The sequence below is a fragment of the Pristiophorus japonicus genome, chromosome 2 (assembly GCF_044704955.1).
Source record: "Pristiophorus japonicus isolate sPriJap1 chromosome 2, sPriJap1.hap1, whole genome shotgun sequence".
NCBI lineage: Eukaryota > Metazoa > Chordata > Chondrichthyes > Pristiophoridae > Pristiophorus > Pristiophorus japonicus.
This window is the reverse complement of record NC_091978.1, coordinates 227847488-227858767: the sequence shown is the minus strand read 5'-3', so window position 1 is coordinate 227858767 and position 11280 is coordinate 227847488. Positions and strand designations below refer to the sequence as shown.

The 11280-nt window shown below is 48.9% G+C and overlaps 1 non-coding gene across 1 annotated transcript; it reads right to left on the bottom strand.

Annotated features, from left to right (window-relative positions):
- Positions 1-731: 731 nt before the first annotated feature.
- trnae-cuc (transfer RNA glutamic acid (anticodon CUC)) lies at positions 732-803 on the bottom strand. Its single transcript has one exon. It is a non-coding gene; the product is annotated as a tRNA-Glu (tRNA).
- Between the last annotated feature and the right edge of the window lie 10477 nt (positions 804-11280).

Genomic DNA, 11280 nt, shown 5'->3' with positions numbered 1-11280 from the left:
GGCTATATCCCCTCGCATGCTTCTGTATTAAAACAGCAGAGTAAAAGTATACTAGGTATCATGCAAATGATGATTTATGCAATCGTTCCAGCTGTGTCTCTGAGTCAGAAGGTTGTGGGTTCAAGTCCCAATCCATAGACTTGAGCACATAATCCAGGCTGACACTCCAGTGCAGTACTATGGGATGAAATGATCAACCTAGGCCCTATCTGCCCTCTCTGGTGGACACAAAAGATCCCATGACACTATTTGATGAAGACCAAGGGAGTTCTCTTTGATGTCCTGGGCAATATTTATCCTTCAACCAATATCACAAAAACAGATGATCTGGTCATTATCACATTGCTGTTTGTGGGATCTTGCTGTGTGCAAATTAGCTGCTGGGTTCCTACCTCACAAGTGATTACACTTCAAAAGTACTTAATTGGTGTAAAGCACTTTGGGATGTCCTGAGGTCATAATAGACGCAATATAAATGCAAGTCTTGCTTTTATTTACATGTAGATCCAGCTGTAGTCAGCAGCACAGCACACCCTACAAACTAAATTAAATTTTTCTACAGCAACACACAAGTATTGATTCTTGCTATTTCGGTATCAGTGACCCTCCCAGCCCCAGTGCTCATCAGCCCACACCTGTTGCTACGATATCTGCTGTACATGGTCCATGTGAGCTGAGCTGCAAGTTTGTTCAGGAACAGTCTTGCAGATTGAACCACCGATAATACAATGTTCCCCAACCGGGAATCGAACCCGGGCCACGGTGGTGAGAGCGCCGAATCCTAACCACTAGACCACCAGAGAAACTGTTACTCCCAGGCCGCCTGCAATTTCTGCGGTCTGGAGGAGTCCGTGTTCCATGTTTTTACTGAATGTGCGAGGTTGCAGCCTCTGTTCCAATATTTAAAGGGGCTGCTCCTGAAATTCTGGTTGCACTTCAGTCCCACACTCCTGATCTTTGGGCACCCTGTGCGGAGGGGAGCGGGTAGGTCCGAGGGCCTCCTCGTAGGACTGCTCCTGGGCACGGCCAAGGGTGCCATCAGCCTGACTGCCTGCCTCTCTTCCGTGCCTACATCCGGGCCAGGGTGTCCTTGGAGATGGAGCACGCGGTGTCCACCGGTATGCTCGCAGCCTTCCGCGAGAGGTGGGCACCGGAGGGACTGGAGTGCATCATCACGCCCGGCAACCAAATTTTAATTTGATTTTATGTTTTAAAGTTTAATTTGTTTTAAATGCCGGTTTTAGTGTCCCCCAAAAGATAGGGGGCACTTGTAAATTATGGTTTTAGAGCCCCCAAAAAAACACAAAAAAAAACTACAAAAATACAAAAAAAAAGGGGCCTTGTGAAATGTTTGTAGTGTCACCCAGATCGGGGGGCACTTGATTTAATGTTGATTTTGTTTACTCAAAAAGAGTTGTAGAGCTGTTGGAGGCGTGACCTAATCATTTGGAGCCTGGTGCAGTGAGGGAAGGAGCTGTCTGCTTTAGCCCCTGCCTGAGGCCTGGAGAAACCCTGTACAACAGCCCAGGAAGAGGAGGAAGGGGCTTACAACATTTCACAACAGCCAGAGGGAGAGGAGGAGAGCAGAAAATCCTACATGGTCCATGTCTCTGAGCCATACAGGAGGGCAGGTATTACTACAGCCCTGTAGATCACGAGCTTGGTGGCAGTTTTGAGGGCCTGGTCTTCAAACACTTTTTTCCTCAGGCAGCCGAAGGCTGTACTGGTGCACTGGAGGCAGTGTTGGATCTCGTTGTCGATGCCTGCTCTTGTTGATAAGAGTCTCCCGAGATATGAGAAGTGGTCCACAGTGTCCAGGGCCACGCCATGGATCTTGATGACTTGGGGGGTGGGGGGGGGGTGGTGTACTATGCAGTGAGGACCTTTGTCTTACGGATGTTTAGCGTAAGGCCCATGCTTTCATTCACCTTAATAAATACGTCGACTATGTCCTGGAGTTCAGCCTCTGTATATGCGCAGACGCAGGCATCGTCCGCGTACTGTAGCTTGACAACAAAGGTTGAGGTGGTCTTGGACCTGGCCTGGAGACGACAAAGGTTGAACAGGTTCCCACTGGTTCTGTAGTTTAGTTCCATTCCAGCGGGGAGCTTGTTGACTATGAGCATGGCACATAGCAGACACCTCAAGTTACTGGAGAAATATCACCAACGATGTCTCCGCAAGGTCCTACAAATCCCCTAGGAGGACAGGCGCACCAACATCAGCGTCCTCGTTCAGGCTAACATCCTCAGCATTGAAGCACTGACCACACTTGATCCGCTGGGCAGGCCACATAGTTCGCATGCCAGACACGAGACTCCCAAAGCAAGTGCTCTAATCGGAGCTCCTTCACAGCAAACGAGCCAAAGGTGGGCAGCGGAATGCTACAAGAACACCTTCAAAGGCTCCCTGATAAAGTGCGACATCCCCACTGACACCTAGGAGTCCCTGGCCCAAGACCGCCCTAAGTGGAGGAAGTGCATCCGAGAGGGCGCTGAGCACCTCAAGTCTCAACACCGAGAGCATGCAGAAATCAAGCGCAGGCAGCGGAAAGAGCATGTAGCAAACCAGTCCCACCCACCCCTTCCCTCAAAGACTATCTGTTCCACCTGTGACAGAGTCTGTGGCTCTCGTATTGGACTATTCAGCCACCAAAGAACTCACTTCAGGAGTGGAAGCAAGTCTTCCTCGATTCCGAGGGACTGTCTATGATGATGTTGCTATGGTATTATTTTGCTATTGCAAGGCAGAACTTCTTCTCCATCTCTATTGACAGCAAAGTGGTAACAATCTTCCCTTTGAATGTTACTCTATGTTGCTGTGCAAAAAATTCAATTTTTGAGATGCTGTCCTGCTGAACACAGCTGGCTCGACATGTAAATAAATGATTTGCATGATACCTAGCATGTTTTCAATACTCCACTTTTTCCACATACAAGTAGATATGGAGAAATAACCACACATCCTGGTCATAGTTAAAGTTGTTGATCCAGCTGATCGACAACATGTGTGTGTGTGTCGGAATTAACTTTTATGTGGATGCGAAGACATAATTAAAGAATCAGGCCCTAGATCATCAAAGCTGCATTTTTGCTATCAAAAAGTGAACATTTTGATGAGCAGAGCAAATAAGTAACATTTCATATAATTTGTTATGTCTGCAATGCACTTATAAATGACTCCACGAGGCAATGTGTTGTACTCAAACTGTAGTGACCATGGTCCTTTATTTGTAACTCCAAAGTGAGGCACAAGCATGGCGGGCAGCCTTTTATACTGGGCCCTGCACACCTATGCAGGTGACCCTCAGGTCTCCCACCGCAGTGCTCTCTGGTGGTCTCTGCCACAGAGGCAGGAAACACCGGTCTCCACCAGTTGCACCAGCATAGTGGTGCCAGCATAGTATATACACAGTGTAAACCTTATTGTTAGTACATCAGGTAACAAGTCTCCATCTTATGCAACGATACAGTGACTACACAGAGAGTATATCTATAGTCTGCATATATAACATCACTCTCCCCCAAATCCTTTGTGCCAATTACCTTTGCACTATGTGCTCTGGCTTAGCTCTCCCCAGACTTAAGTGCCAATAGCCCTTGCACCCTTGGCTGTACTTTGGCTTGGCTCTCTCCCTGTTAACCCCCAAGTCCTTTTGCCACAACGTTGGGTAGTGGTTACCAGTTTGGATGGTTCGATGATGCAGTGGAAGTTCCAGTGGGTTCTGGGTGTGATCCATGTGTGTGTCCATGGCTACATACATCCATTTCCCCCTCCCACAGCGAGATCATGCAGCTGGCCCATTACATTAACATACAGGATCAGACACAGTGCAAGTACAATGTATGGAAGTTATAGTTTGTATTGTGGCACCTTGATTCAGTGACTTACATTCGGTATGTTTTGCAGTCGTGCGCCAGGATTGGGTAGATTGCATTCATGGTTCAGTCATGGTAAGTACTGAGGTAGCAGTACAGGTATGCGAGGACGCAGATTCCAGAGCAAGTGGATGGGGTCCTATTCATCTGATAGCGGCGCTGCATCCCCGGCTAGCGGGGTGGGCTTGGTTCGCTCACCTAGCCAGGACTCAGGGCCTTTGTCGTTGCATTGTGATGGGCAGAGCCACAGATGTGTGTGGCCTCCCTGACCTCCTTTGAGGGCTGCAGAATCTTCTGCCTGCTCTCTAATGGTGTCGGGAACCTGGCTGTTCCAGGTCCTGTTTGGGGAATTCGTTGGTTCTGACCTTTCGCTCCCAGACATGGCCGAGGTAGCGACTGGGTCTGGTGGCTGCACTGTCTCCATCCAGGTGGTGGCCAATGGCGGCCGACTGCGCGTATTGGCGTCGTTTTCGTTTCCAGGTCCATGGCAAATAGTGCCATTGGGTGCCTGCAGCGTGGGATAGACCTGGGGCAGGGTATCAGGATCAGTGCCTTCACCCTCCTGAGGTCGCTGGCCTATAACTTGTGGGGACACCTGGGGCAGGGCATCAGGATCAGCACCTTTACCCTCCCGAATTCGCTCGCTTGCTACTTTTGGAGACACTCTATTCCCGACATCTCGTAACAACATTTTGTTCTTTACATTAGGACTGGTACCGACATCTCGTAATAACATTTTGTTCTTTACATTGGGAATAGTACCGACATTTCGCAACAACATTTTGTTCACAATCTTAATCGGTTCGTTGCATTGATTGCCATGTATACAATGTCTCTTTAAGTTCAGTTGGTTGCAGATCTCCTTTAAGAGATTGGCTTTACCCCAATCAAATCCTTTGTTAGACACCACGTGTTGGTCCCTCAGCGTTGCACCTCGTGGTATTGCCGCGGCTATCTTTTTTTTCAGCCACGCTGCACCGCGCTGCAGCAGGGACGCCATATTGCCTCTGTCCTCGAGGTCGACTGCCTTGATCCTTCTCTCCCACGATTCTGCCACAAAAGCTGGAAGAGTATCTGTGAATTCGATCATCCTCCCCAGGAGTCCTGCCACTGGAGCCGGGAAGGGACTTTTAGGTCGTGCCAGTCGGATCATTGCCACTCAGTCGTGATGGACGGTCTGTGCCTCAGGTGCTGCGCTGGTCTGATCTCTGGTGCCTGGCCCAAGTGAAGGTGAGGTTTTGCTCTGCCTCTGAGCACCGGGGACATTGATTGCTGGAGTGAAGAGGTCTTCCCATTTCCACGATCTTTCCATCCACCTTCTTCTGAGCATCGTTGGACCATCACCTGCAACAATCCACAGAGGTAACTTGTGCACCACCCCATTATGGATTGCACTTACATCCGCACTACCAAGGACTGCGATCAGCTCCTTGGTGTAGGTGCGTAACTTTTCCTGTACTGGAACCAGCTCGGGTCGTTTTTCTCAAAGGCATCCTGGCTCATCACTGACTGGCTCGCTCTCGTGTCCACTTCCATGAAGACTGCAATGCCGTTTATCTCAACTTCCATCTTCACTGGAGGACAATCGGTGGTGCAGGTATACACTCCATATGCTTCTTCTTGGGGCTGAGCTGCCTCTCTGGCCAAATCATCATACTCCCCACTGGATTCAAAGTCATCTACCGACTCCTCTGCTCGGCGGTGAGTCGTATTAAGATGGAGGTGGCCCTTTGTGTTACAGGCTTTCCATATGTACTCAGCAAACCGACACTGGTGAGCCCTATGGTTTCCTTCGCAACGCCAGCATGGTGCTACTTGATTAGCACTCCTCAGCGGACTCTGAGTTCTGGAACCCTGAGGTCTGTACTCGCTGCCCTGGGCAGAGCCACGTTCTACAGTCTTGCCTGTGAAAGGCACCATTCTGTGTACGGCAACATTCTGTGTACAGTACTTGCCGCGTTTGAGTCCACAGGATGAATAATTTGCTTGCTGCTGCAGGTTGACTGTGCTGTCGGCAGATAATAGCTTTCAAAAGGCTTTTCACAAGATCCCACACAAGAGATTGGTGTGCAAAATCAAAGCACATGGTATTGGGGGTAATGTACTGACGTGGATAGAGAACTGGTTGGCAGACAGGAAACAGAGAGTCGGGATAAACGTGTCCTTTTCAGAATGGCAGGCAGTGACTAGTGGGGTGCCGCAGGGCTCAGCTCTTTACAATGAAGGAATTCAGCGTAATATCTCCAAGTTTGTAGATGACACTAAACTTGGTGGCGGTGTGAGCTATGAGGAGGACGCTAAGAGGCTGCAGCGTGACTTAGACAGGTTAGGTAAGTGGGCAAATGCATGGCAGATGCAGTATAATGTGGATAAATGTGAGGTTATCCACTTTGGGGGCAAAAACACAAAGGCAGAATATTAACTGAATGGCGGCAGATTAGGAAAAGGGGAGGTGCAACGAGACCTGGGTGTCATGGTTCATCAGTCATTGAAAGTTGGCATGCAGGTACAGCAGGCGGTGAAGAAGGCAAATGGCATGTTGGCCTTCATAGCAAGGGGATTTGAGTATAGGAGCAGGGAGGTCTTACTGCAGTTGTACAGGGCCTTGGTGAGGCCTCACCTGGATTATTGTGTTCAGTTTTGGTCTCCTAATCTGAGGAAGGACGTTCTTGCTATTGAGGGAGTGCAGTGAAGATTCACCAGACTGATTCACGGGATGGCTGGACTGACATATGAGGAGAAACTGGATCAACTGAGCCTTTATACATGGGAGTTTAGAAGGATGAGAGGGGATCTCATAGAAACATATAAGATTCTGACAGGACTGGACGTTAGATGCGGGAAGAATGTTCCCGATGTTGGTGAAGTCCAGAACCAGGGGACAAAGTCTTAGGATAAGGGGTAGGCCATTTAGGACTGAGATGAGGAGAAACTTCTTCACTGAGAGTGTTGTTAACATGTGGAATTCCCTGCCGCAGAGAGTTGTTGATATCAGTTCAGTGGATATATTCAATAAGGAGTTAGATATGGCCCTTATGGCTAGGGGGATCAAGTGGTATGGAGAGGAAACAGGAAAGGGGTACTGAGGGAATGATCAGCCATGATCTTATTGAATGGTGGTGCAGGCTCCAAGGGTCGAATGGCCTACTCCTGCACCTATTTTCTATGTTTCTATGTTTTCTATGAAAGTTGGCATGCAGGTACAGCAGGCGGTGAAGAAGGCAAATGGTATGTTGGCCTTCATAGGTAGGGGATTTGAGTATAGGAGCAGGGAGGTCTTATTGCAGTTGTCAGGACCTTGGTGATGCCTCATCTGGAATATTGTGTTCAGTTTTGGTCTCCTAATCTGAGGAAGGACATAAAAACATAGAAACATAGAAAATAGGTGCAGGAGTAGGCCATTCGGCCCTTCATGCCTGCACTGCCATTCAATAACATCATGGCTGATCATTCCTTCAGTACCCCTTTCCTGCTTTCTCCCCATACCCCTTGATCCACTTAACCGTAAGGGCCATATCTAACTCCCTCTTGAATATATCCAATGAATTGGCATCAACAACTCTCTGCGACAGGGAATTCCACAGGTTAACAACTCTCTGAGTGAAGAAGTTTCTCCTCATCTCAGTCCTAAACGGCCGGCCCCTTATCCTAAGACTGTGTCCCCTGGTTCTGGACTTCCCCAACATCGGGAACATTCTTCCGCATCTAGGCTGTCTAGTCCAGTCAGAATCTTATATGTTTCTATGAGATCCCCTCTCATCCTTCTAAACTCCAGTGAATAAAGGCCCAGTTGATCCAGTCTCTCCTCATATGACAGCCCAGGCATCCCTGGTTTCAGTCTGGTGAACCTTCGCTGCACTCCATCAATAGCCAGAATGTCCTTCCTCAGATTAGGAGACCAAAACTGAACACAATATTCCAGGTGGGGCCTCACCAAAGCCCTGTACAACCGCACCAAGACTTCCCTGCTCCTATACTCAAATCCCCTTGCTATGAAGGCCGACATACCATTTGCCTTCTTCACCGCCTGCTGTACCTGCATGCTAACTTTCAATGACTGATGAACCATGACTCCCAGGTCTCGCTGCACCTCCCCTTTTCCTAATCTTCCACCATTCAGATAATATTCTGCCTTCGTGTTTTTGCCCCCAAAATGGATAACCTCACATTTATCCACATTATACTGCATCTGCCATGTATTTGCCCACTCGCCTAACCTGTCCAAATCACCCTGCAGCCTTTTAGCATCCTCCTCACAGATCACACCGCCACCAAGTTTGCAAACTTGGAGATATTACACTCAATTCCATCATCTAAATCATTAATATATATTGTAAAGAGCTGGGGTCCCAGCACTGAGCCCTGCGGCACTCCACTAGTCACTGCCTGCCATTCTGAAAAGGACCCGTTAATCCCGACTCTCTGCTTCCTGTCTGCCAACCAGTTCTCTATCCATGTCAGTACATTATCCCCAATACCATGTGCTTTGATTTTGCACACCAATCTCTTGCTATTGAGGGAGTGCAGCGAAGGTTCACCAGACTGATTCCCGGGATGGCTGGATGACATATGAGGAGAGACTGGATCGACTGGGCCTTTATTCACTGGAGTTTAGAAGGATGAGAGGGGATCTCATAGAAACATATAGAATTCTGACGGGACTGGACAGGTTAGATGCAGGAAGAATATTCCCGATGTTGGGGAAGTCCAAAACCAGGGGACACAGTCTAAGGATAAGGGGTAAGCCATTTAGAACTGAGATGAGGAGAAATTTCTTCAGAGAATTGTTCACCTGTGGAATTCCCTTCTGCAGAGATTTGTTGATGCCAGTTCATTGGATATATTCAAGAGGGAGTTAGATATGGCCCTTATGGCTAAAGGGATCAAGGGGTATGGAGAGAAAGCAGGAGAGGGGTACTGAGGTGGATGATCAGTCATAATCTTATTGAATGGTGTTGCAGGCATGAAGGGCCGAATGGCCTTTTCCTGCACCTATTTTCTATGTTTCACCCCTTCAGTTAGAGGAGGGCTGCTGCAAACTCTATTTATTTCAGTTTGGTCCACTGGGCCACCAGGTAGGGTATTGGCCGGGCCAGTGGCCTGGCACCCAAAAGTGGGTGCTGGGCTGCCTGTTGGCGGCCTGGCCGAATTCGTGGCCATCATTGTCGGGCCGACCTCGGAGTCGGCCAACAATGAAAATAATATTGCGGCCGCGGCAGTGTTCTCTTCCCTTTAAGGGCGGATGCGCCGCCCAGCCACAAGAAGCTTCCCACCGGGGAAAGCTGTCAGGGGCACCGAGTGACGCCCGATCCGCTCCCACGGGGCAATTTCCCATGCGGGGTTGAAAAGGGCTCGCCGCCAGTCGGTAAGGGGTCAGTGCGTGCCCAACGGGGTGGGAAAGCAGCCGGGGTCGGCCCAAAATAAAGGAGCCAATTTACAAAATGTCGGCCCCTCCACGCCAACCGATTGCTTTCCCTCTTTGAGGCGGTAACAGCTCTTAAAAAAGGGGCAATTTTGGCCCCTTACTGTTCTGCTGGCAGTAAGGGACCTACATGAAATAAAACCAGAAAATGCTGGAAATACTCAGGTCAGGCAGCATCTGTGGAGAAACAGAACTAACGTTTCAGGTCGATGACCTTTTGTCAGAACTTGGAAAAAGTTAGAGATGTAACATATTTAATGCAAGAGCAGGGACAGGGATAGGGAGTGGGACAGGAAAGAACAAAAGGGAATGTCTGTGATCGGGTGGAAGGCATGAGAGATTGAATGACAAAATGAAATGGTGATGGAACAAGTAAAGAAACAAAAGTGTCTAGAAGAGGTGTAAATGGGAGCGGCGAGTGATCGTGGAGCAAAGTGATGGGAGCCCAGGAGATGCGTGAGTTCGGGGCCAGAAGAACCGTGTGCCCAGGGGCAGCATGGGTCAACACAAACTGCGATATTGTGCGCACGAGGCCTGTGCAGCAGAGCAGGTCTCTCATCGTCTTGGTTAATCCTTACCAATGGACCAAGACCTAGCTCTGTCAAGCCCGTGTAGTGACTGGTGTGCAACGGTCACCACATGTTAAAAAAATCCAGCAATAGGCATCTTCCACCCTTCAATATGTAGTTCAGGACCTGAAATATTAGGTCCTTCATTGAAATACCTATAAACTCATCCTTTTTTGGCGTGGAAACAAGTCATCCTCGTTTCGAGGGACTGCCTATTGGTGATGAAATGGGAATGGTTGAATCATCAACAGCTTCCAAGCGAACAAATAAAGGCAGAGGTTATGGTCTGAATTTGTTGAACTCATCCTACATGAAATGAATTTGGCCAGTCTTGCACATCCAACATTGCCCATGACGAATCTTTTTGTGTGTCCTGCCAGTGGAGGCTGGAGGTGTAGAAAGCAACATGTACTTTTATAGCACCTTTGAACATAAACCACATCTAAAAGGTGTTTTATGGTCATTGGGCATTTAAGAAATGGGCACTGAGCCACTAAATGGGAGATTGGATAACGTGACCAAAAGCTTGGTCGAAAACAAGCACCTTTTTCCAGCGATTCTCCAGTTAAAAAAAAGGTTGGAAAGTAGTTCTCAAGAGGTTAGTCTTTGCTTGGACAGCACTCTCCCAAAGTCCAAACCTCAATCTAATCATGAGTTGGTGGCAGAGCTGGCGCTTAACGTTAACATTTAGCTATCTTGTACCGAACTTGAGCGCGCTCAACGCTCCTCCTGGATACCTGAAACAGAAAGAGTCCACTGACCCCTCCGCACACCAGCAGCACCAACGTCCCTTAACTTGATGAAAGCAGAAAATTATATAAAATACAAAGAAAAGAGTCTGACGTTAGTGACCCCTTCCCTTCATCAATTCTCGCTGCGCCCACTGAAGGTGCTGTCTATTGGACTGGGATAGCGAGCGCCCTGGGAAGGCTTGGCCAGGCTCCACCAGCGGGCTGAGGGACTGTGTCCCAGTGCGTTTGGTGTGTGTGATGTCGAACTGCCAGGGAGCGTCTGAACGGCGCCCAGTCCAGCAGCTTCCGTGCAGTGCACCCACCCATAAGCCTCCCCCAAAAGGGCAGCGAATTGAGCAGCTTCCTTCTGGTTGTGCTTCGATAGGACTGCAAGTCCCTGGAGCAAGAAGCAGCGTCGAATGCTTCACCAATAACATGTCCAAATATGGGGCGGAGCGGACTGCACCATTCCGCTGTCAGACAGCTTTTCCTGTGCCGAGCAGATTTTTGTTTTTGGTTACATTGAAAAGTAACTGATTTTACTTGCAGCAATTGGCGCGGTTACAATGTTGATGCCGTTGTGCTGAGCGGGGTTATTGGCCGAGCCAAGTGGGCGAGGTGCATTTGGTGCGTGCAGCAGCAGGTCATTGGGCAGCTGTGGCCACCCTGTGGGTGAATGG